Genomic DNA, 21220 nt, shown 5'->3' on the forward strand with positions numbered 1-21220 from the left:
ATTGCGGAGATCCAGAAAAAGAAAACAGTGCTTAGGTCAGGCCGATGGAGGCAGAGATACTGAGAACAAACAGATTTGGGATAGAGATTGAAGGTGAAGCCTACAAGAAACCTCCTCTCTTCCAGGTCATCTTATAGCATTGCGGTTTCCATCCACCCTGCCACATTCACCACCTGGAATGAGCTGGTTTGATTCACTTCCCAGGCTACTGTGCTCCTATAGCTCACCTGGTCCATAAAATGCCCTCTCCTATCATATCATGTGTTGCCTCACCAAAGGGGAGAGAACATGCTTCCTGCCTCTCTGACGTGACTCACCGTGCTTGGTCCCAGCATGTGTGCCTTGTCTCTCTGTTTCTCAAGTGATTTTTTTTTCCCCCATGATGCTTCTTGATCTCTTAAGCAAAAGGACGCTGTTGACCCCATCCCTCTGCTATCCAGGCAGTACTGGATATGTTGTGTTGAGGCACTACCCAATGACAGCCCATTCCCCAAGAGTCCCTGAGGTAGTGTGGGCAACAGAACATTGAGAATCTGTGTGGTACGGTTATCTTTAAGCTCTGGTACATCAGTTAATGATTTTCACCATTGTAGGAATGTTAGAACTTTAAAAAATGAAACCAGCTTATGGTGAATTGTACAATAAGATTCACTGTCTTATATCCGAAGGCATTTGTTCTTCCTTTTATAATGACACTCATTTATTTAATACTTAAATATTTACTTGCCTTTGCCTTCCTTTGTTCTTTATCCTGAAAATTGTCTTTTAAATCTGTAAAATGCCTCAAGCTTTTTTGGAATCAAGAAAGGATTCCAATATTAAATGAACAAATGAATGAATATTTAAGTAAATAAAATACTTTGTCTCAGCTTAAAATGAAGACCTAGAAAAAAGAAACAATTATTTACCTTACAGAGGAAAGCTTCATGAGGCATCTTAAAGCTTATTTTCATGTGTATGAAAGGGAATGATGAACAAATATTGAATTTCTTTAAATATAGGACCTCAGAAAATGATCTTGGGTATTTTTTTCAAACTGAAATATATTTGACATATAACACTGTGTAAATTTAAAGCGTACAACATGTTAATTTGACACATTTAAATATTATAATGTGATTGCCATGGTAGTGATAATTAGCACCTGTATGACCTTGAGTATATATCATATATATCCAAGAATAGAATATGTACTTATTAGGAAGAATTTCTGTACAAAGACAATTGTGAAATTTTGGGAAGAATTAATGAAGGTAGTTGTGGCTGGGACTTCTTAGATGATTCTTTAAAATAACTTGTTTTCTTCTGCGTGAGACTACTTGCAATTCTACGTGGAAAAGAAGATAGAATAGATGAGTTAAATAAAAATAATTTTTACAAATAAAATATACACTTAATATGTGACTTTCCAATAAATTTATTTTTGGAAAAAATTTTAAAAATAACGTGTAGTTTTAAAATGTTTTAACGATAAAACTTTTGGTTATATAATGCATTGCATCTCATTTGAAGCAATTTTAAATGGGATATTTAAAGGAAAAAAATGATAAATTATGGGCAAAACACAACAGCAAGTCAAATTTATGATCTCTTTTTCTTGTTTTTGTCTCTACAGTCAGTTTGACGACTAGTGCTCTAATTGATTGTTAGAAGTGCCAGACCAGATTCAACCATTCACTTAAACCAGAATACATATTAGGGTTAAGGATGAATAATTCAAGAAATATTTTGGTGGAGCTCTTTTCACATTGCAACTCTAATCAGCAGATGGAATTTAATAGCACCTGGATTAGGCAGAAACTAGTGAGGTAAAAATTTCTTCCTCTATACCTACAAAAAAATGTTCTCATTTGCACTAGGAATTTTTAAAGGGAGAAATCATTCAGATTATATCTTTTGAGTACACAGAAGGTATAGCAAGTTAGTTGAGAGCCTCCCACATGAGACAAAAGATATATGCTTTTGGATCAGAGATGAATTCACAGCAAATGTACTCTATTGGGCTACTAGCCAAAGAGGCTTATCTGTGTTGCTTGTCACTTAATACACACAGATTCTCACATACACCCATATGCAACTACTGCTACTGCTGCTCTCCAAAATTCAACTTTAACCAAGGGAATTTCCAGCCAGGCACTACTCACTTGCCTTTCACCTCCTGTTCTCTCTCCTCCCTTCTGATTGACTGGTCTTCAGTATGTCACACTGTTGATTGATAACTTCTTGAAATAACTTCTATTTCCATAACTTCCTGGGGGACCGTAAAGATTTAGTCCTATAATACCTGGTATAGTGGTTCCTGGCCTGTGCAGGCTTGGACTAGACTGTGCATTCTGGGGGTGGCTGCCTCTGCAGACACAGGCAAACCGAGACGTGGGTGACTCTGTGTCTGAGTCTCCTACGACTAAAGAGGAAGTATTCACTTCCGCTAAAAAGCACCAACTGCTGTCCAGTGAGAGTTGTCGCTGGGTGGCATTGCTGCCTCCTTACAAATGCCTTTATGAGCCTAAGGGAGTGCAGCTTGCTACTCTGAATTTTTTAAAAAATTAGCCTAGGGTAAAATTATGATGATATTTTCTGGATCTTGTGGCATTTGTAGTATGTATCACTTTTAATAATTTGTAACTTGTTTTGACTTTCTCAGTCTAATCCTTTGGTTCTAAGAGCAATATGAATTTAATAGCATGTAAATTCAGCTGTTTTAGATGGTCAGTGAATTAATAGTAAAAGAGGAGAAAGAACGAATCTGTTGCCTATCCCTTGTTTCTCATGGTGACCGCAAAATTTTGTTTTTTTTAGTTTTATGTTTCACACATAACAATAACATAGTTTAAATAAACTTCTGTTTTGTTAACCTAGTATTGTTTGTTATAGGATAAAAATAGTAAAACCAAGAAAGCTGTGTTGTTTTGATTAAAGAATTTAGTTTGGTTTTGGTGATGGTGATCGTAAATCTACTGATTTGCTGTATAAAACTTTTTTTTTTTTTGATAGTGGCACTAGCTTTATTATCTTTGGGGGCCTGGAAGGGTTGGGTTCTGAGGAGCAATGGGGACAGGAGTTATGGCGGAGCTGTATGGCCATGGCCTTAGGTGGTGGGCATCTGGGGTGACTCGGCCTACAAGTGCCCATTGACGTCACCAGTATAGCCACTGGGGGCGGTGGGCACTGGTCCTTTCTTGCAAGGCACAGGTGGCAGCCACAAGCCCAACTCCCTTGAGACCAGGGCACTCCCTCTTGCGCTCCAGAAGCTTGTGGTTCTGCGGCCAGAGTCCCACGCAGGCCGTGAGGATATTCTCCGTGAAGCTGCGGGGGCAGAAGGACACGTTGACCACCTGGCTGCCTGGCGGCGCAAGCGGCACCTGGAAGAGGATGCCAAGTTGAGCAGCGACAGCACGGGGTGGAAGCTCTGCGGCTGTGGGTCGACGTCGGTGCAGAAGCTCACACGCTGGCACAGTTCTGTCAGCAGCGCCAGGTCCAGCATGATGGGCCCGGCCAGGAGCGAGTCCTCGCACGTGTTGAGCAGCACCAGCGTGTTGGTACCGCCCAGCATCAGCTCTGATTGCTCATCCAGGGCACGCTTGCTGTCGCCCACGTATGGCACATACTTGATGATGACACAGTGACCGGGCTCCACAACCGGCTAGTAGAGCGCTGGGTTGCTGTGCACTGTGTCGTCCACCATGCTGCTCTTGGACACCTCCTTGGAGCAGAACTGTGGCGGCGTCGACAGGTTCTGCCGGTCATTGTTGCCAAAGTGGTTGTACCTCACGATGGACGTGGTCTCGTGGCCAGAGCAGATAAGCAAACCCACGAGCACGGACTTGACCTTGGTCCGGCCCGACCTTAAGTCGTCTCCACCCACAAAGAGGCTGCACTGCCACTTGAACTCGAGGGCACCAGGCACCAGCATGGTCAGTAGGGACCCACCGAGTAAGGAGCAGCCCTCCAAGATGCTGGCCACCACAAACAGCATGGAGGGCGACACTTCCAGGCCCAGCTGGATGGTGCTCAGCAGGTTTTCAGCGGTGTCATTGAGGCCCGGGATCACTTCGGAAAAGTGCTCCGTATTCGCTGTCTTCCGCACGATGACTTCAGCCAGCCCGGCGCGCCGGACTGGAAGCTGCAGAAATCGGTACAGATCAGCTCCAGCTGCTGGGCGCGCGTGCCCAGGATGACGTAGTCGGCCCGCGCGCGCTGGTTATTTAGCCGCGAGGAACTCTGGGAGGTAGACGGAGGGCCGTAGAAGCAGAGCCTCCAGGTGCGGCCACGGTTTTTCCTGTGGCTCCTGTGTGCACTGCATCGCTTCCGCCAGGTTCAGAGACGATTATGGCCCAGACGTCGAATGTGAGGTCGTCGGGCGCCACCATGGGCAGCAGCGAGCTGAAGGGCACGAATACCTCCTGGCTTTCTTTGACCAGGCCCAGGTTAACGGGGCCGCCTGCGTCAGCGAGACTCTGTAGTTGGCCTCCTTCTGGCAGGTGCGCGTGGGCCAGGACAGGTGCAGTCGGTGGGCCCGCACTGCAGCAGTCTGGAGCCTTTGTTCGCGCCCCAGCCCACAAGCACGACCGCGAGCCCGGGCACCTGCCGGGCGGTCCGGAAGGTGAAGCTCGTGGACCTGGGGTGCATCTTGAGGATGGCGGCTTCGCAGCTGATGCACGTCATCCGGTACTTACTGCACCTCGCTGGCCTTGGACTGTAGACCATGTTGGACTCTGGACCACAAACTCGGTGGCGACCTCCATCGCGACGAGCGGCACGGAGTCAGCTGGGACAGCGGCGGACAGCTAAGTAAAACTTTAGAAAGCTTTTAATAGAGCTATAAAGTGAGTCATAAAATAAATTTTTATATAAAAAGATATCACATAACAGTTTAAATTCAGCTTGGTTTGAATCAAACATATCCTCATAGACCGAAGACTCTATGAAAATATTTATCTGATTGGGCATTTCAATGAGAACTAGTCCCTTTGTCTTATGGTAGCTGAGGTCCTGACTGACATCTCCTGTAAAATAGTGAAGGGATGACTTAATTCCTTTTATTTCATAATAATTTAATTTCTAGAAGCCCACATAACCTTACAATCAATTATTTTATTGTCAGTATTTAATGGAAAACCTTAGATGGTATGACTGGGATGTAGAATCAAAGAATATATGTTGAAAAAAATTTTAAAACTAAATTGTTTGCATATTTATTTACTCTATGAAGTCTTTTAAACACTAGATGGCGCTAAAAATATATCATGATAAATTTTGTTATTCATCAAGAGGTTATATTAATTTTATGACCTCGTTAGTTGGTGCATTCTTTGTTTATATTTTTTAAACATTTAAAACACCTTAAGTGCTGCTAGTGTAATTGATTATTGAAATAGGTAATAAAATCACCAAACTGTAGAAATACAGAATTTGTAATTAAAATTATTCAAAGTGTTATTTTGGTGGCTCACAGATATTGCCTTATGCAGGCTTTCTCATCATATAAGGTTCCTCTCCTCTAAATTCACTAAGAGGAAGAAATACTTTGCAAATGGACATAATGAATAGGTTCATGAACTGTTTGATAATCTGATTAATGATGAGGTGTGACGTATGAACACATTGATAAAAGATTTAAATTCTTGACCCGTGATACTTCCTCCAACAAAGATAACATAAAACTAATGATACGCCACTACATGAGGACATCAGTGATTCAGGATTGATTTGTCGTTATTTCAAGGAATATTTACAATTAGTGCACAGAATGCTTTGAAATCACCCGCAATGTCACACAATTTAAAGGGTTTCCTCAATTGACAGTAGTCCTAAAATTTTACCCATTATTAATAGATATTTTGTGAAGTTGAAAGAAACTTTTATATACTATTGCTAGTAAACACATTATGATCAGCTGTGCTAGAGGAAAGCCTGAGTTATCTTCCTTGTCCTAAGGAGACAGGATAGAAGAGTATAGCCAGTCCCTGGAGAGAGGTGTGTTAGATAGTAACATAATTCAAGTGTTCCATAGTGTCTGGATCTTGTGATATTTGTGGTATTTGCTGCTTTTAAAAGTTTCTCATTTGTTGTAACTTCTTTTCTCATTACAAATACATATTCATTTTTGTATGTAATTTTGTATTCTTTTTCTTAAATTGGGCTCAAAAAACTGTATAAGCTTCAAATTGCACAAATTATTCATTTTTATTCCATACAGTCTATGCTTTTTTTTTTTCACTATTGGACTTTTGTTTATGTTGTTTTCTTTGTTTTTTTATGCCCTTTCTCTCAGTATTGCCTTTCTAATTTCTACCTGCCTAGGTCTACAAGACCTGGTACATATATCATATTTCCTTTATGAAAAGGGCTCTGATCTCTTTCCCAAAACTCTGCACTTCAAGTCAGTCAAGAGTAATTTCTCCCTCATCTAGAAAAATGTATTTTTATTTCTTTTGTGACCCATTTCTTTGTATATCTTGTATTATATATATTTATGAATGTGTTATTTTCCCCTATTGGGGTCTTAACTTCCTGATGAAAGAGTCTCAATCTTACCCATATTTGCATCCCATGTAGTATCTAGCACAGTAATTTATATATTATAGGCAACCCACAAATATGTGTAAAATAAATTAATGAGGGCATGAAAATTGTTTGATCTGAGGGTCACAGCATATGTTCTTCTCTGCCTGTTTATTTGAACTCTGAATATTTTGGTCTTAGGTATATGCTTATATTTAAAATACAATATGCATCAACCAGACTCTTGGAGAAAATAAAGGAGTGTATTCTACATTTACAAGAAATTGTGGTCCTATCTCGATATAGGCAACATTACAATACCATAGATTCCTCTTCCAGCATATATTTAGTCTACATCAGAAGGCATCAAACTATAGCCATTGGCTAAATCCAGCCAGCTGCCTGTTTTTGTAAGTAAAGTTTTATTGAAACACAGCTTATTCATTTTTATCATGTCTGTGGTTGTTTTCAAGCCACAAAAGCAAAGTTGAGTAGTTTCGACAGAGACTGTTATAGTGAGCAAAGCCTAAAATCTTTACCATCTGGTGCTTTATTTATTTTTTAACATCTTTATTGGAGTTATAGTTGCTTTACAATGGTATGTTAGTTTCTGCTGTATAACAAAGTGAATCAGCTATACATAAACATATATCCCCATATTTCCTCCCTCTTGCATCTCCCTCCCACCCTCCCTATCCCACTCTTCTAGGTGGACACAAAGCACTGAGCTGATCTCCCTGTGCTATGTGGCTGCTTCCCACTAGCTATCTGTTTTACATTTGGCAGTGTATATATGTCCATGCCACTCTATCACTTTGACCCAGCTTAGCCTTCCTCTTCCCCTTGTCCTCAGTTCCATTCTCTATGGCTACGTTTTTATTCTTGTCCTGCCCCTAGGTTCTTCAGAACCATTTTTCTTTTTTTTTTTTTTTACATTCCGTATATATATGTTAGCATATGGTATTTGTTTTCCTACTTCTGACTTACTTCACTCTGTATGAAGACTCTGAGTCCATCCACCTCACTACAAATAACTCAATTTTGTTTCTTTTTATGGCTGAGTAATATTCCTTTGTATAAATGTGCCACATTTTCTTTATCCATTCATCTGTTGATGGACACTTAGGTTGCTTCCATGTGCTGGCTATTGTAAATAGAACTGCAATGAACATTGTGGTACATGACTCTTTTTGAATTATGGTTTTCTCAGGGTATATGCCCAGTAGTGGGATTGCTGGGTTGTATGGTAGTTCTATTTTTAGTTTTTTAAGGAACCTCCATAATGTTCTCCGTAGTGGCTGTATCAATTTACATTCCCACCAACAGTGCAAGAGGGTTCCCTTTTCTCCACACCCTCTCCAGCATTTATTGTTTGTAGATTTTTTGATGATGGCCATTCTGACTGGTGTGAGGTGATACCTCATTGTAGTTTTGATTGGCATTTCTCTAATGATCAGTGATGTTGAGCATCCTTTCATGTGTTTGTTGGAAATCTGTATATCTTCATTGGAGAAATGTCTATTTAGGTCTTCTAAATCCATTTTTGGATTAGGTTGTTTGTTTTTTTGATATTGAGCTGCATGAGCTGTTTATATATTTTGGAGATTAATCCTTTGTTGGTTGATTCGTTTGCAAATATTTTCCCCCATTCTGAGGGTTGTCTTTTGGTCTTGTTAATGGTTTCCTTTGCTGTGCAAAAGCTTTGAAGTTTCATTAGTTCCTATTTGTTTATTTTTGGTTTTATTTCCATTTCTCTAGGAGGTGGGTCAAAAAGGATCTTGCCATGATATATGTCATAGAGTGTTCTGCGTAAGTTTTCCTCTAAGAATTTTATAGTGCCTGGCCTTACATTTGGGTCTTTAATCCATTTTGAGTTCATTTTTGTGTAGGGTGTTAGGGAGTGTTCTAATTTCATTCTTTCACATGTAGTTGTCCAGTTTTCTCAGCACCACTTCTTGAAGAGGCTGTCTTTTCTCCATTGTGTATTCTTGCCCCCCTTATCAAAGATAAGGTGACCGTATGTGTGTGGGTTTATTTCTGGGCTTTCTATCCTGTTCCATTGATCTATATTTCTGTTTTTGTGCCAGTACCATACTGTCTTGATTACTGTAGCTTTGTAGCATAGTCCGAAGTCTGGGAGCCTGATTCCTCCAGCTCCGTTTTTCTTTCTCAAGATTGCTTTGGCTATTCGGGGTGTTTTGTGTTTCCATACAGATTGTGAAATTTTTTGTTCTAGTTCTATGAAAAGTGCCATTGGTAATTGGATAGGGATTGCATTGAATCTGTAGATTGCTTTAGGTACTATACTCATTTTCACAATGTTGATTCTTCCAATCCAAGAACATGGTATATCTCTCCATCTGTTTGTATCATCTTTAATTTCTTTCATCAGTGTCTTACAGTTTTCTGCACACAGGTCTTTTGTCTCCTTAGGTAGGTTTATTCCTAGGTATTTTATTCTTTTTGTTGCAGTGGTAAATGGGAGTGTTTCCTTAATTTCTCTTTCAGATTTTTCATCATTAGTGTGTAGGACTGCAAGAGATTTCTGTGCATTAATTTTATATCCTGCTGCTTTAGCAAATTCATTGCTTAGCTCTAGTAGTTTTCTGGTAGCATCTTTGGGGTTCTCTATCATGTCATCTGCAAACAGTGACAGTTTTACTTCTTCTTTTCTGATTTGGATTCCTTTTATTTCTTTTTTTTCTCTGATGGCTGTGACTAAAACTTCCAAAACTATGTTGAATAATATGTGGTGAGTGTGGGCAACCTTGTCTTGTTCCTGATCTTAGTGGAAATGGTTTCAGTTTTTCACCATTGAGAACAATGTTGGCTGTGGGTTTGTCATATATGGCCTTTATTATGTTGAGGTAAGTTCCCTCTATGCCTACTTTCTGGAGAGTTTTTATCAAAAATTGGTATTGAATTTTGTCAAAAGCTTTTTCTGCATCTACTGAGATGATCATATGTTTTTTCTCCTTCAGTTTGTTAATATGGTTTATCACGTTGATTGATTTGCATATATTGAAGAATCCTTGAATTCCTGGGATAAACCCCACTTGATCATGGTATATGATCCTTTTAATGTGCTGTTGGATTCTGTTTGCTAGTCTTTAGTTGAGGATTTTTGCATCTATGTTCACCAGTGATATTGGCCTGTAGTTTTCTTTTTTGTGACATCTTTGTCTGATTTTGGTATCAGGGTTATGGTGGCCTTGTAGAATGAATTTGGGAGTGTTCCTCCCTCTGCTATATTTTGAAAGAGTTTGAGAAGTATAGGTGTTAGCTCTTCTCTAAATGTTTGATAGAATTCGTCTCTGAATCCATCTGGTCCTGGGATTTTGTTTGTTGGAAGATTTTTAATCACAGTTTCAATTTCAGTGCTAGTGATTTGTCTGTTTATATTTTCTGTTTCTTCCTGGTTCAGTTTCGGGAGGTTGTGCTTTTCTAAGAATTTGTCCATTTCTTCCAGGTTGTCCATTTTATTGGCATATAGTTGCTTGTAGTGATCTCTCATGATCCTTTGTATTTCTGCAGTCTCAGTTGTTACTTCTTTTTCATTTCTAATTCTATTGATTTGAGTCTTCTCCCTTTTTTTCTTGATGAGTCTGGCTACAGGTTTATCAATTTTCTTTATCTTCTCAAAGAACCAACTTTTAGTTTTATTCATCTTTGCTATTGTTTTCTTCATCTGTATTTCATTTATTTCTGATCTGATCTTTATGATTTCTTTCCTTCTGCTAACTTTGGGGGTTTTTTGTTTTTCTTTCTCTAACTGCTTTAGATGTAAAGTTAGGTTGTTTATTTTAGATGTTTCTTGTTTCTTGTGGTAGGATTGTATTGCTATAAACTTCCCTCTTAGAACTGCTTTTGCCGCATCCCATAGGTTTTAGATCATCGTGTTTTCATTGTCATTTGTTTCTAGGTATTTTTTGATTTCTTCTTTGATTTCTTCAGTGATCTTTTGGTTATTTAGTAGTGTATTGTTTAGCCTCCATATGTTTGTATTTTTCACAGATTTTTTTTTTCCTGTAATTGATATCTAGTCTTAGAGCGTTGTGGTCAGAAAAGATACTTGGTACGATTTCAATTTTCTTAAATTTACCAAGGCTTGATTTGTGACCCAAGATATGATCTATCCTGGAGAATGTTCCATGAGCACTTGAGAAGAAAGTGTATTCTGTTGTGTTTGGATGGAATGTCCTATAAATATCAACTAAGTCCATCTTGTTTAATGTATAATTTAAAGCTTGTGTTTCCTTATTCATTTATATTTTGGATGATCTGTCCATTGTTGAAAGTGAGGTGTTAAAGTCCCCTACTAAGATTGTGTTACTGTCGATTTCCCCTTTATGGCTGTTAGCATTTGCCTTATGTATTGAGGTGCTGCTGTGTTGGGTACATAAATATTGTTATATCTTGTTATATATTGTTATATCTTCTTCTTGGGTCGGTCCCTTGATCATTATGTAGTGTCCTTCTTTGTCTCTTGTAATAGTCTTTATTTTAAAGTCTGTTTTGTGAGATATGAGACATGCTACTGCAGCTTTCTTTTGATTTCCATTTGCATGGAATATCTTTTTCCATCCCCTCACTTTCAGTCTGTATGTGTCCCTAGGTCTGAAGTAGGTCTCTTGTAGACAGTATATATATGGGTCTTTTTTTTGTATCCATTTAGCCAGTCTGTGTCTTTTAGTTGGAGCATTTAATCCATTTACATTTAAGGTAGTTATTGATATGTGTGTTCCTATTATCATTTTCTTAATTGTTTCAGGTTTGTTATTTCAGGTGTTTTCCTTCCCTTTGTTTCCTGCCTAGAGAAGTTCCTTTAGCATTTGTTGTAAAGCTGGTTTGGTGATGCTGAATTCTCTTGGCTTTTGCTTCTCATTAAAGGTTTTAATTTCTCCGTCGAATCTGAATGAGATCCTTGCTGGGTAGAGTAATCTTCGTTGTAGGTTTTTCTCTTTCATCACTTTAAATATGTCCTGCCACTCCCTTCTGGTTTGCAGAGTTTCTGCTGATAGATCATCTGTTAATCTTATGGGGATTCCCTTGTATGTTATTTGTTGCTTTTCCCTTGCTGCTTTTAATATTTTTTCTTTATATTTAATTTTTGATCATTTGATTAATATGTGTCTTGACATGTTTCTCCTTGGATTTAACCTGTATGGGACTCTCTGTGCTTCCTGAACTTGACTATTTCCTTTCCCATGTTAGGAAGTTTTCAACTATAATCTCTTCAAATATTTTCTCAGTCCCTTTCATTTTTTCTTCTTCTTCTTCTATAATTTGAATGTTGATGCATTTAATGTTGTCCCAGAGGTTTCTGAGACTGTCCTCAATTCTTTTCATTCTTTTTTCTTTATTCTGCTCTGTGGTGGTTATTTCCACTATTTTATCTTCCAGGTCACTCATCCGTTTTTCTGCCTCAGTTTTTCTGCTATTGATTCCTTCTAGAGAATTTTAAATTTCATTTATTGTGTTGTTCATCATTGTTTGTTTGCTCTTTAGTTCTTCTAGGTCCTTGTTAAATGTTTATTGTATTTTCTCCATTCTATTTCCAAGATTTTAGATCATCTTTACTATAATTACTCTGAATTCTTTTTCAGGTAGACTGCCTATTTCCTATTCATTTGCTTCTTCTGGTGGGTTTTTACCTTGCTTCCTTCATCTGTGTATTTCTCTGTCTCTCATTTTGCTTAACTTACTGTGTTTGGGGTCTCCTTTTCGCAGGCTGCAGGTTCGTAGTTCCCTTTGTTTTTGGTGTCTGCCCCCAGTGGTTGGTTCAGTGGGTTGTGTAGGCTTTCTGGTGGAGGGGACTGGTGCCTGTGTTCTGGTGGATGAGGCTGGATGTTATGTTTCTGGTGGGCAGGGCCACGTCTGGTGGTGTATTTTGGGGTGTCTGTAAACGCATTATTTTAGGCAGCCTCTCTGCTGATGGGTGGGGTTGTGTTCCTGTCTTGCTAGTTGTTTGGCATGGGGTGTCCAGCACTGGAGCTTGCTGTTCATTGAGTGGAGCTGGGTCTTTGCGTTGAGATGGAGATCTCTGAGAGAGCTTTTGATGTTTGATATTACATGGGGCTGGGAGGTCTCTGGTGGACCAATGTCCTGAACTCAGGTATCCCACCTCAGAGGCTCAGGCCTGACACCCAGCCAGAGCACCAAGACCCTGTCAGCCACACGGCTCAGAAGAAAAGGGAGAAAAAGAAAGAAGGAAAGAAAAATAAAATAAAACAAAACAAAATAAAATAAAAGTTATTAAAATAAAAAATATATTATTAAAAAGTAATAAAAAAAAGAAAGAAAGAAGAGAAACCAAACCAGAAAACAAATCCACCAATGATAACAAGTGCTAAAAACTATAGTAAAAAAACCAAACAAACCGGACAGACAGAACCTAGGGCAAATGGTAAAAGGAAAGCTGTACAGACAAAATTACACAAAGAAGTATACATATGCACACTCACAAAAAGAAAAGAATATATATATAAAAAAAAGGAAGAGAGCAAGCAAATCAATAAACAAATCTACCAATGATAATAAACTCTAAATACTAAGCTAAGATAAAGATAAAACCAGAAGCAAATTAGATGCAGAAAGCAAACCCCAAGTCTACAGTTGCTCCCAAAGTCCACTGCCTCAATTTTGGGATGATTCGTGTCTCTTCAGGTATGCCACAGCTGCAGGGTACATCAACTTGATTGTAGAGATTTAATCTGCTGCTCCTGAGGCTGCTGGGAGAGATTTCCCTTTCTCTTCTTTGTTCTCACAGCTCCTGGGGTTCAGCTTTGGATTTGGACCCGCCTCTGCATGTAGGTCGCCTGAGGCCGTCTGATCTTCACTCAGACAGGATGGGGTTAAAGGAGCAGCTGATTCGGGGGCTCTGGCTCACTCAGGCCGGGGGGAGGGAGGGGTATGGATTCGGGGTGAGCCTGTGGCGGCAGAAGCCGGCGTGACGTTGCACCAGCCTGAGGCGCGCCATGCGTTCTCCCGGGGAAGTTGTCCCTGGATCACAGGACTCTGGCATTGGAGGGCTGCATGGGCTCCCGGGAGGGTGGATAGTGACCTGTGCTCGCACATAGGCTTCTTGGTGGCTGCAGTAGCAGCCTTAGCATTTCATGTCAGTCTCTGGTGTTGGTGCTGATAGCTGCAGCTCGTGCCTATCTCTGGAGCTCGTTTAGGCAGTGCTCCGAATCCCCTCTCCTCGTGCACCCTGAAACAATGGTCTCTTGCCTCTTAGGCAGGTCCAGACTTTCTCCTGGACTTTCTCCCGGCTAGGGGTGGTGCACTAGCCCCCTTCAGGCTGTGTTCACGCCGCCAACACCAGTCCTCTCCCTGGGATCCGACCTCTGAAGCCTGAGCCTCAGCTCCCAGCCCCCACCCGCCCCGGCAGGTGAGCAGACAAGCCTCTCGGGCTGGTGAGTGCAGGTCGGCACCGATCCTCTATGCGGGAATCTCTCTGCTTTGCCCTCTGCACCCCTGTTGCTGCGCTCTCCTCTGTGGCCCCGAAGCTCCCCGCCTCTGCCACCCGCAGTCTGCCCGTGAAGGTGCTTCCTAGTGTGTGAAAACCTTTCCTCCTTTACAGCTCCCTCCCAGAGGTGTAGGTCCTGTCCCTATTCTTTTGTCTCTGTTTTTTCTTTTTTCTTTTGCCCTAGCCAGGTACGTGGGGAGTTTCTTGCCTTTTGGGAAGTCTGAGGTCTTCTGCCAGCATTCAGTAGGTGTTCTGTAGGAGTTGTTCCTCATGTAGATGTATTTTTGATGTATTTGTGGGGAGGAAGGTGATCTCCACATCTTACTTCTCTGCCATCTTGAAGCTCAAAGTCCCCTGGTCCTTTAATAAGAAAGTTGTGCTGACCTCTGATATATATCTTATTGGTAGTTAGGTAGCCAGATGACTGGATAGGAGAATGCAAATCTTTTCTTTTAAAAAATGACTTGGGAATAAGAGAACTACTAAAATCTGAGTTTTGGAGCTATCACTTTTTCAGAGTGTTTGAGAGGTTAGTGTTCTCTTGGAGCACGTACACCCCATTGGGTAGTAGGAGCTACTCCATAGAAGTTTGTAAACAAAATTCCCCAAAAGAACATGGAGAAAGACCAACACATTGTATTTCCACAGAGTAGGCCAATTAGCAGTCACCAAATCAGTAACTTGTAAAGTCCTACAAGGCCCAGACAAATACAGTAACTGGTGGGGGAGGGGTGCATTTGGGGGAGACAAGAATCCAGGATCAGACACACAGCACCCAGTGCTCTCCATTGCGTTCGCTGATCTCAACACAGTGAGGTACGTCTGTGGTGATCTTACAGCATGTAGAGGAAATCCCCTTTTCTCCTCGAGCTTCCACAACACTATTAATCACTGCTGCAACACGGCAGGACATGGGCTCCTTGCACCACGAAGAAGTCATTGCTGTGGTCTTTCTGGAAGCCAAGGAGGAAAAGCTCAGAATTTTTAAAGATTAAGGATTTTAGTCCTTGCTTCATGTATCCATTCCTGGGCAGCACAGGATGTATACAAAGGTATCGTTCTTAAAACCTGTCCTTCTCAGCTCACATTAACACACACACACAAACACACACACACACACACACACACACACACACACACACACACACACACACACACACACACACACACTCCCTGTTGTACATAGTAGGCCTGGCCCAATCCAGTGAAGGATGGATCTGGTATGCAGAGTGAGTGCCATGTCCAGAGATTAGAGCTCTGGAACGGGAGACCTTTATCCCATAGGCGACCCACATCCATTCTTGGCTTTTGCTCGGTGCCTTTCACCTGGCCCACCTAACCTGGCTCAGCCTCTCCTAACCGCTCTGCCTCGCCTTTTCCTGTTCATACCAATTTCCAGTCTTCCAGGAGAAGGAGATCAAGTCATGGGGCAACCCAGTTAAAACCTAGTCTCCCATGAAACATTGAAGGTAGAGCGGTTGCCAGAGGATACTATAGCAGAAAAGCCAGCTCTAATTGGCAAAAATGAGGTAGTTCAATAGGTTGTGCACTCCAAATCGTCATTCTCCGTGGTGAGAGAACAAAAGGTGAGAGAACAAAAGGTGTCTCTGCTGTGCAGACCCTGAGACCACTGTGCAGGAATAAGGGCCTTAGATGAAAACACAAAACCAGAATATTTATATTAAGAAAAAAGTTAACTCAAGATATACCATTTGCACACAACTAGTTCAGTTGGCATCCTGAGACAGCGGGACCCAAGGTGCAGTTATTGAAGGGAGCAAATAAACATAAGCGTCTTGGCTTAGAATACCATATGGGAGGGAGTGGGCAGCTGAGCAGCAAGTCTGCAGCTGTCTCCCCAAGCACCCCTTTTGCCTGTCATCACAACCCATTTCTTGGGACAGTTCCTGGCACCCTATCTCAAGAGTGGTTATGAGGAGACAAGATGTGGAAAAATCCAGCCTTACCCCTGAGAGATCCCCTCCTATGGAATATAGTGGCTTGTGGGTTGAACCCATCAAGGTTAGGCATGAGGTGGTCTCACACCTAATCTTTTCACTCTGGCATGATAAATATTATTGTTACATACCCTTCTTTAAAAGGAAAACAACTTCTCTACTCAGGCCACTTTCAAAAGCTGGAGATTCGGGGGGTGGAGACTTGGATAAAGCATACAGGCTCTAGAGGGATTTCCTCCAAAGCCCTCCTGTGCATTTGAACAGAGTATGGTTGGAGTTCCTTTGTCTCACCACTACCCTGACCCAAGTGGGAAGAGGGGGCGATGGTGTGGACCCAGTCAGAGATACATGGTAGTGCCAGCTGCCCCTACCCACCCTGTCCCCACTTTGCCACTCTGCAGATTGATGCCCGCTCCTGGAAACTTCCTGATGGCAAAAGGATGGCCCCCACACTGAGGCTCAGTCCTTAGCCTCTAAAGCAGGGCAGGGCCCTGGATCTCCTCTTCCTCCCCAAAGTATGCTGGCCTTCCTTGTGAGCTGGGGACTTTCAGTGTACCGGAGGCTGCCACGTGGCAGATGTGGCATGTCTGGGCCTGGGGTGGCTCCTTGCATTCCTTGCCCTGATGGTCTAGACCTCCACAGTTGTCTCATCTGTCTCACTTTCATCTTCCTTCTGCATGTATTTCTCTTTTGGCCACCTCACACTCCCAATACCGAGCACCCACCAGGGCTGGTGACACAGAGATTCCAGTCCCTAAGAGGACTTCTCAGAGGTGAGCTCCATTGCCTCACCATCCTTCAGGCTCCGGAAGCACTCCGTGTGCAGTTTACTCTGGGGCACAAAGTGCAGCACGACCTTGGGGCTGGCAGTCACAAACGGCAAGCACGACCTGTGCTCCCGCTGGGACCCACTTACAGGTGCTGGCATGGTGCTGCAGCTGCGGCTCTGCTATCTGGGCCATGTCCTCTGACGCCACCTCTGGTGCCTTGGTGCTGCCACCTGCGAACTGCTGGCCTGACGTGGAGACCATGGTAGTCGGTTGAGCTCCTGATCAAGAGGTTGCTGCCCCCTGAGAAATCCAGAGGCAAAAGGTGGTGGGAGAAGAGGCTGCTGCAGCTTCTGTAGTACTCCAGGTGATGCTTATGACACGAGCATTTGAGAATCGTGATTTAGATAGAGCAAGAGAGTGCGTGAGGAGCAGGTTTAAATAGTGTATAAGCATGTAGGAGAGATTACTTACGATAGACCTGCGGCTTCCAAAGCTCACGCTGGGGAGGTTAGGAGAGTACGGAGGAATGGGATTTGAGATTGGGTAAATAAGCATCAGATAGTTAGCATCTGGACTCTGATGGCTCTGGGAGAGTGGACTTGGACCTGAGGTACTTAGGAAGAATCTCAGTAACTGTCAGAGGTGATGTGTCTGAAATAATTGAACTGAGAATAAAATTGCACTTAACTGTGAAGAATGCACTTTATTCAAGATCCAGTCATAATTGTAAATCCAGTAGTTCTCACCCAGGTCTAATCACAGTAGCACCAAAATTGAAGTTACTGCTTTTTTTTTTTTTTTTTTGCGGTATGCGGGCCTCTCACTGTTGCGAGCGGACGCGCAGGCTCAGCAGCCATGGCTCAAGGGCCCAGCCGCCCCGTGGCATGTGGGATCTTCCCGGACCGAGGCACAAACCCGTGTCCCCTGCATTGGCAGGCGGACTCTCAACCACTGCGCCACCAGGGAAGCCCCGAAGTTACTGCTTTTATTACCTGAAGAAGAACACACAGTTTAGCTTCTCAGAGTCTCACCTTTCAAGTGTGTCTAACATGAAAATGAATGTATTTTTCCTAATACTTGAAATAGAGAACATTTTACTTTTGAGCCCCCTTTGGTCTAAATCCTCTAGGCCTAGTTAATACATGCTTGGGTCAAGCCCTCTGGCATGATCCAACTAACACCAGGATAGGGGTTTCTGATTCTTCAACTATTTTGAAAAGACAATACAATACGAAAAGATAAAGTCATTTGCATAATTAGCTGCAAGTTATTTTGGACTGTGCCCCCTTCCTTCCCCTTCCTCCCCCACCACACCCCCCCGTAGGCTTAGAGGAAAGATACAAGAGGGGATAGAAGAAAAAAATGAGAGCAAAATGAATTTTACATTTTCTGCATTTGACAGCATTGTTCTTTCTACTGCTTAATGATACCAGATTATGAACAGTTTGTAAGTTTTTTCATAATATAAGTGCCTATCATCATCAGGGGTATTTTGTTTTTCCTCACTAAGACCATTCACTCTTATTTGCGTAGTGAAATCTCAGAAACATGCGAAAGACATAAACCACTGAAATTTAGACTATTTTTAGCCATAAATGGTTCTGATCAGCACGCATATCTGTAGCACTCGCTGCATGTTTACCATGCATTATTAATTCTTTATGTTCACTAAGGCAGATATCTCAGTCTTAATATTCCTTTGTATTCCATTAGATTTATGGTACATCGTAAATCCTCAGTACATATGAGTTGATTTATACAGCTGTGAAAGACGATAGGTTCAAATTTGTTGGTGATTCCAGTTGGGAAATTCGAGGTCTGTACAACTGCACATGGATGAACGTTGATAAGTGAAATGTCTGGTGGATACTATGAGAATATTCTAACAAAAATCATTTAGGAAAAGTGGGCAATTCTTTATGCAATGAGAAATTTACAAAAGAATGGTGATATATTTCAAAGCTTGTCTTTATAAGATTTGCACTTATAAGCATTTTCCAAAGTTAGAGAAAAAGACACTCTAAATCCTTTCGGGAATCTTTATTGCCGTTTGCATACATAGATACTCTCAGGGGGCCCTCGGTTATAAATCCCTTCTTTGTGATGAAGACAGGGCAGCTTTTGCCTCCCTTGCTGACCACACCTTATACATATGCCACGTCTGTCAGGAACGGTCTTCGTCTTCTGTGTGCCCCATCCTGGAAAGTACCCACATACGATTTTCTTTGCTTCATTTCTGGGTACAAATGTTTCTCTTTCTGGTTTGTTATATCAAAGATTGGGGCTATTTTGAAATATTAAGAAGCAAATGAAAATCCATCTGGCAGAGATTTTTTAAAGACATTTATCACCATTTTGGGAGCAATAAGAAGCTATTCTGTCTTCATTAAGGACAAAGTAATTGTCAATATGCTTAAATTGCTGGAAAGTGCACTAAGAATAGACACAAGGAAGAGTTTCTCTGTAGCGAGTGTTGTTAGGCCCTTGAATGGGTGACATAGGAGGCAGGTCACTTCAGAATAGATTTTTATTAATAAATCTTGGGTGTCTTAATAAGATCTGAATTATAGACAAATGTACATTTCTCATATTTTGGAAATAAACAAAACCAAAACTTCCCACCAAAATGTCCTTCTTTAAGGCATCAGTTCTTCCCAGAGCTAATAATAGTTGAAGGCATATGGAATAGATTCCACTGAAGACTATGAGTGCTGCTATGGAAAGATCTTCAAGGAATTTTGTTAAGTGTGTAAAAGCAAGGTGCCCACACAGCGTGTATAACTATGGCTGCCTTCAAAACGGCAGTATGACGTTAGAAATCGGGTGTGAGAGAGAGCTTTTTGATTTTGAATCTAGTGAATATATTGCCTATTCTGAAATAAATAAAAATAATAAAATTCTAAAAGCTCTTTGTTACTAAACAACAACAACGAAAAACACCCTGAATTCATCTGATGTTGACCAATAGGGAAGTGGTTAGATGGTACTCCATCTAATGGAATAAACTCTGCATCTGTTAAAAAGAATGAGGTAGATAGGCATAGAGAACGTAGTAAGTGAACAAAAGCAAAGTGCAGTATGTGCAAAGTTTCATTTCTGTACATTTTTAAAGGTCACTCAAAGAGCATTATATACATACACTATTCTATGTGCGGGTGTTCTTTTCTGGAAGGACACACATGGAATGATGAATAGAGATTAGCCATGGGGAGAGAATAGAGGGTGAATGTATGGGGAGGATGATTTTATTTGTCATAAATTTCTGAGTATTTTTAATATGTGTGTGTGTTATTTTTATTTAATGAACACCTAATAGTTAATTTTTGTTATGCCTCTGTGAAAAATTTTTAGTGTCATATTCCATATTTTCCTAAATTGATGTGAATCCAAGTGGATGAATTATATAATATAGAAAACTCCTGTAAAAATTTCACAAGGAGATAGATAGCAGCCAATCTATTCTAGACACTTTCTTTTTCTTTTCTCTTTTTAGTCACAGTCTTTAGGAGTGATTTATTAAAAATGATTGGATTAAAAAATGATTGGATTTTCCAAATTATTAGCAACAGTATGATGCAGTGGAAATAGTAGCCTGAGAGTCTCACTGAGACTTCCACTTGGGCCCTTTCAACCTAAGACACAACAATCTTCTGTGTTCAGAGAAAGAGATGACTAGTTTAAGATTCTGTCCCCCTTAGAATTCCAGGATTCTAATTCTTATTGCTAGAAAGCAGAGGATTCAATGCTGATTTAAGTAAGTCTGTGATTCAAAGATTTTTAATATCCTACGTGATATTATATATCAGCAGTTAGGAATGCTGGCTCTTATACCAGTGTGTGGGGGGTAGTACCTAGGTAGACTTGGCGATTATGGTTGGTATAATAATGACCCTCCAAAGATGGCCATGCTTTAACCCCTGAAACCTATGTACGTGTTACCTTACATAACAAAGGGATTTTTGTAGTCCCTTTTGCAGATATGATTAAGGACTTTGAGATGGGAAAATTATTCTGGAATATCATAATCACAGGGATCTTTGTAAGAGGGAGGCAGGAGGGTCAGTGTCAGTGGGGAAGAGGTGAAGATGACATCAGAGGTCACAGAGTCAGAGAGATTTGAGGATGCTATACTTCTGACTTTGAAGACAGAAGAAAGGACCTATAACCAAGGAAAGCAGGAAGTCTCCAGAAGCTGGAAAAGGCAAAGAAACAGATTCTTCTCTTGGACCTCCAGAAGGAACAAAATCCTGCTGACACCTTGATTTGAGCCCAGTGAAACCCATTTTGGACTTCTGATCTCCAGAATCATATCTTTTTTTTTTTTTTTTTTTGCGGTACGTGGGCCTCTCACTGCTGTGGCCTCTCCTGTTGCGGAGCACAGGCTCCGGATGCACAGGCTCAGCGGCCATGGCTCACGGGCCTAGCCCCTCCGCGGCATGTGGGATCTTCCTGGACCGGGGCGCGAACCCGTGTCCCCTGCATCGGCAGGCGGACTCTCAACCACTGCGCCACCAGGGAAG

The 21220-nt window shown here is 41.4% G+C and overlaps 2 pseudogenes; both read right to left on the reverse strand.

Moving 5' to 3' along the window:
* Positions 1-3088: 3088 nt before the first annotated feature.
* LOC132437282 (inositol-3-phosphate synthase 1 pseudogene) lies at positions 3089-4745 on the reverse strand (annotated as a pseudogene).
* Positions 4746-16403: 11658 nt separating this feature from the next.
* LOC132437283 (protein lin-28 homolog A-like) lies at positions 16404-16961 on the reverse strand (annotated as a pseudogene).
* Between the last annotated feature and the right edge of the window lie 4259 nt (positions 16962-21220).

Source organism: Delphinus delphis, chromosome 14 (assembly GCF_949987515.2).
Source record: "Delphinus delphis chromosome 14, mDelDel1.2, whole genome shotgun sequence".
Taxonomy (NCBI): domain Eukaryota; kingdom Metazoa; phylum Chordata; class Mammalia; order Artiodactyla; family Delphinidae; genus Delphinus; species Delphinus delphis.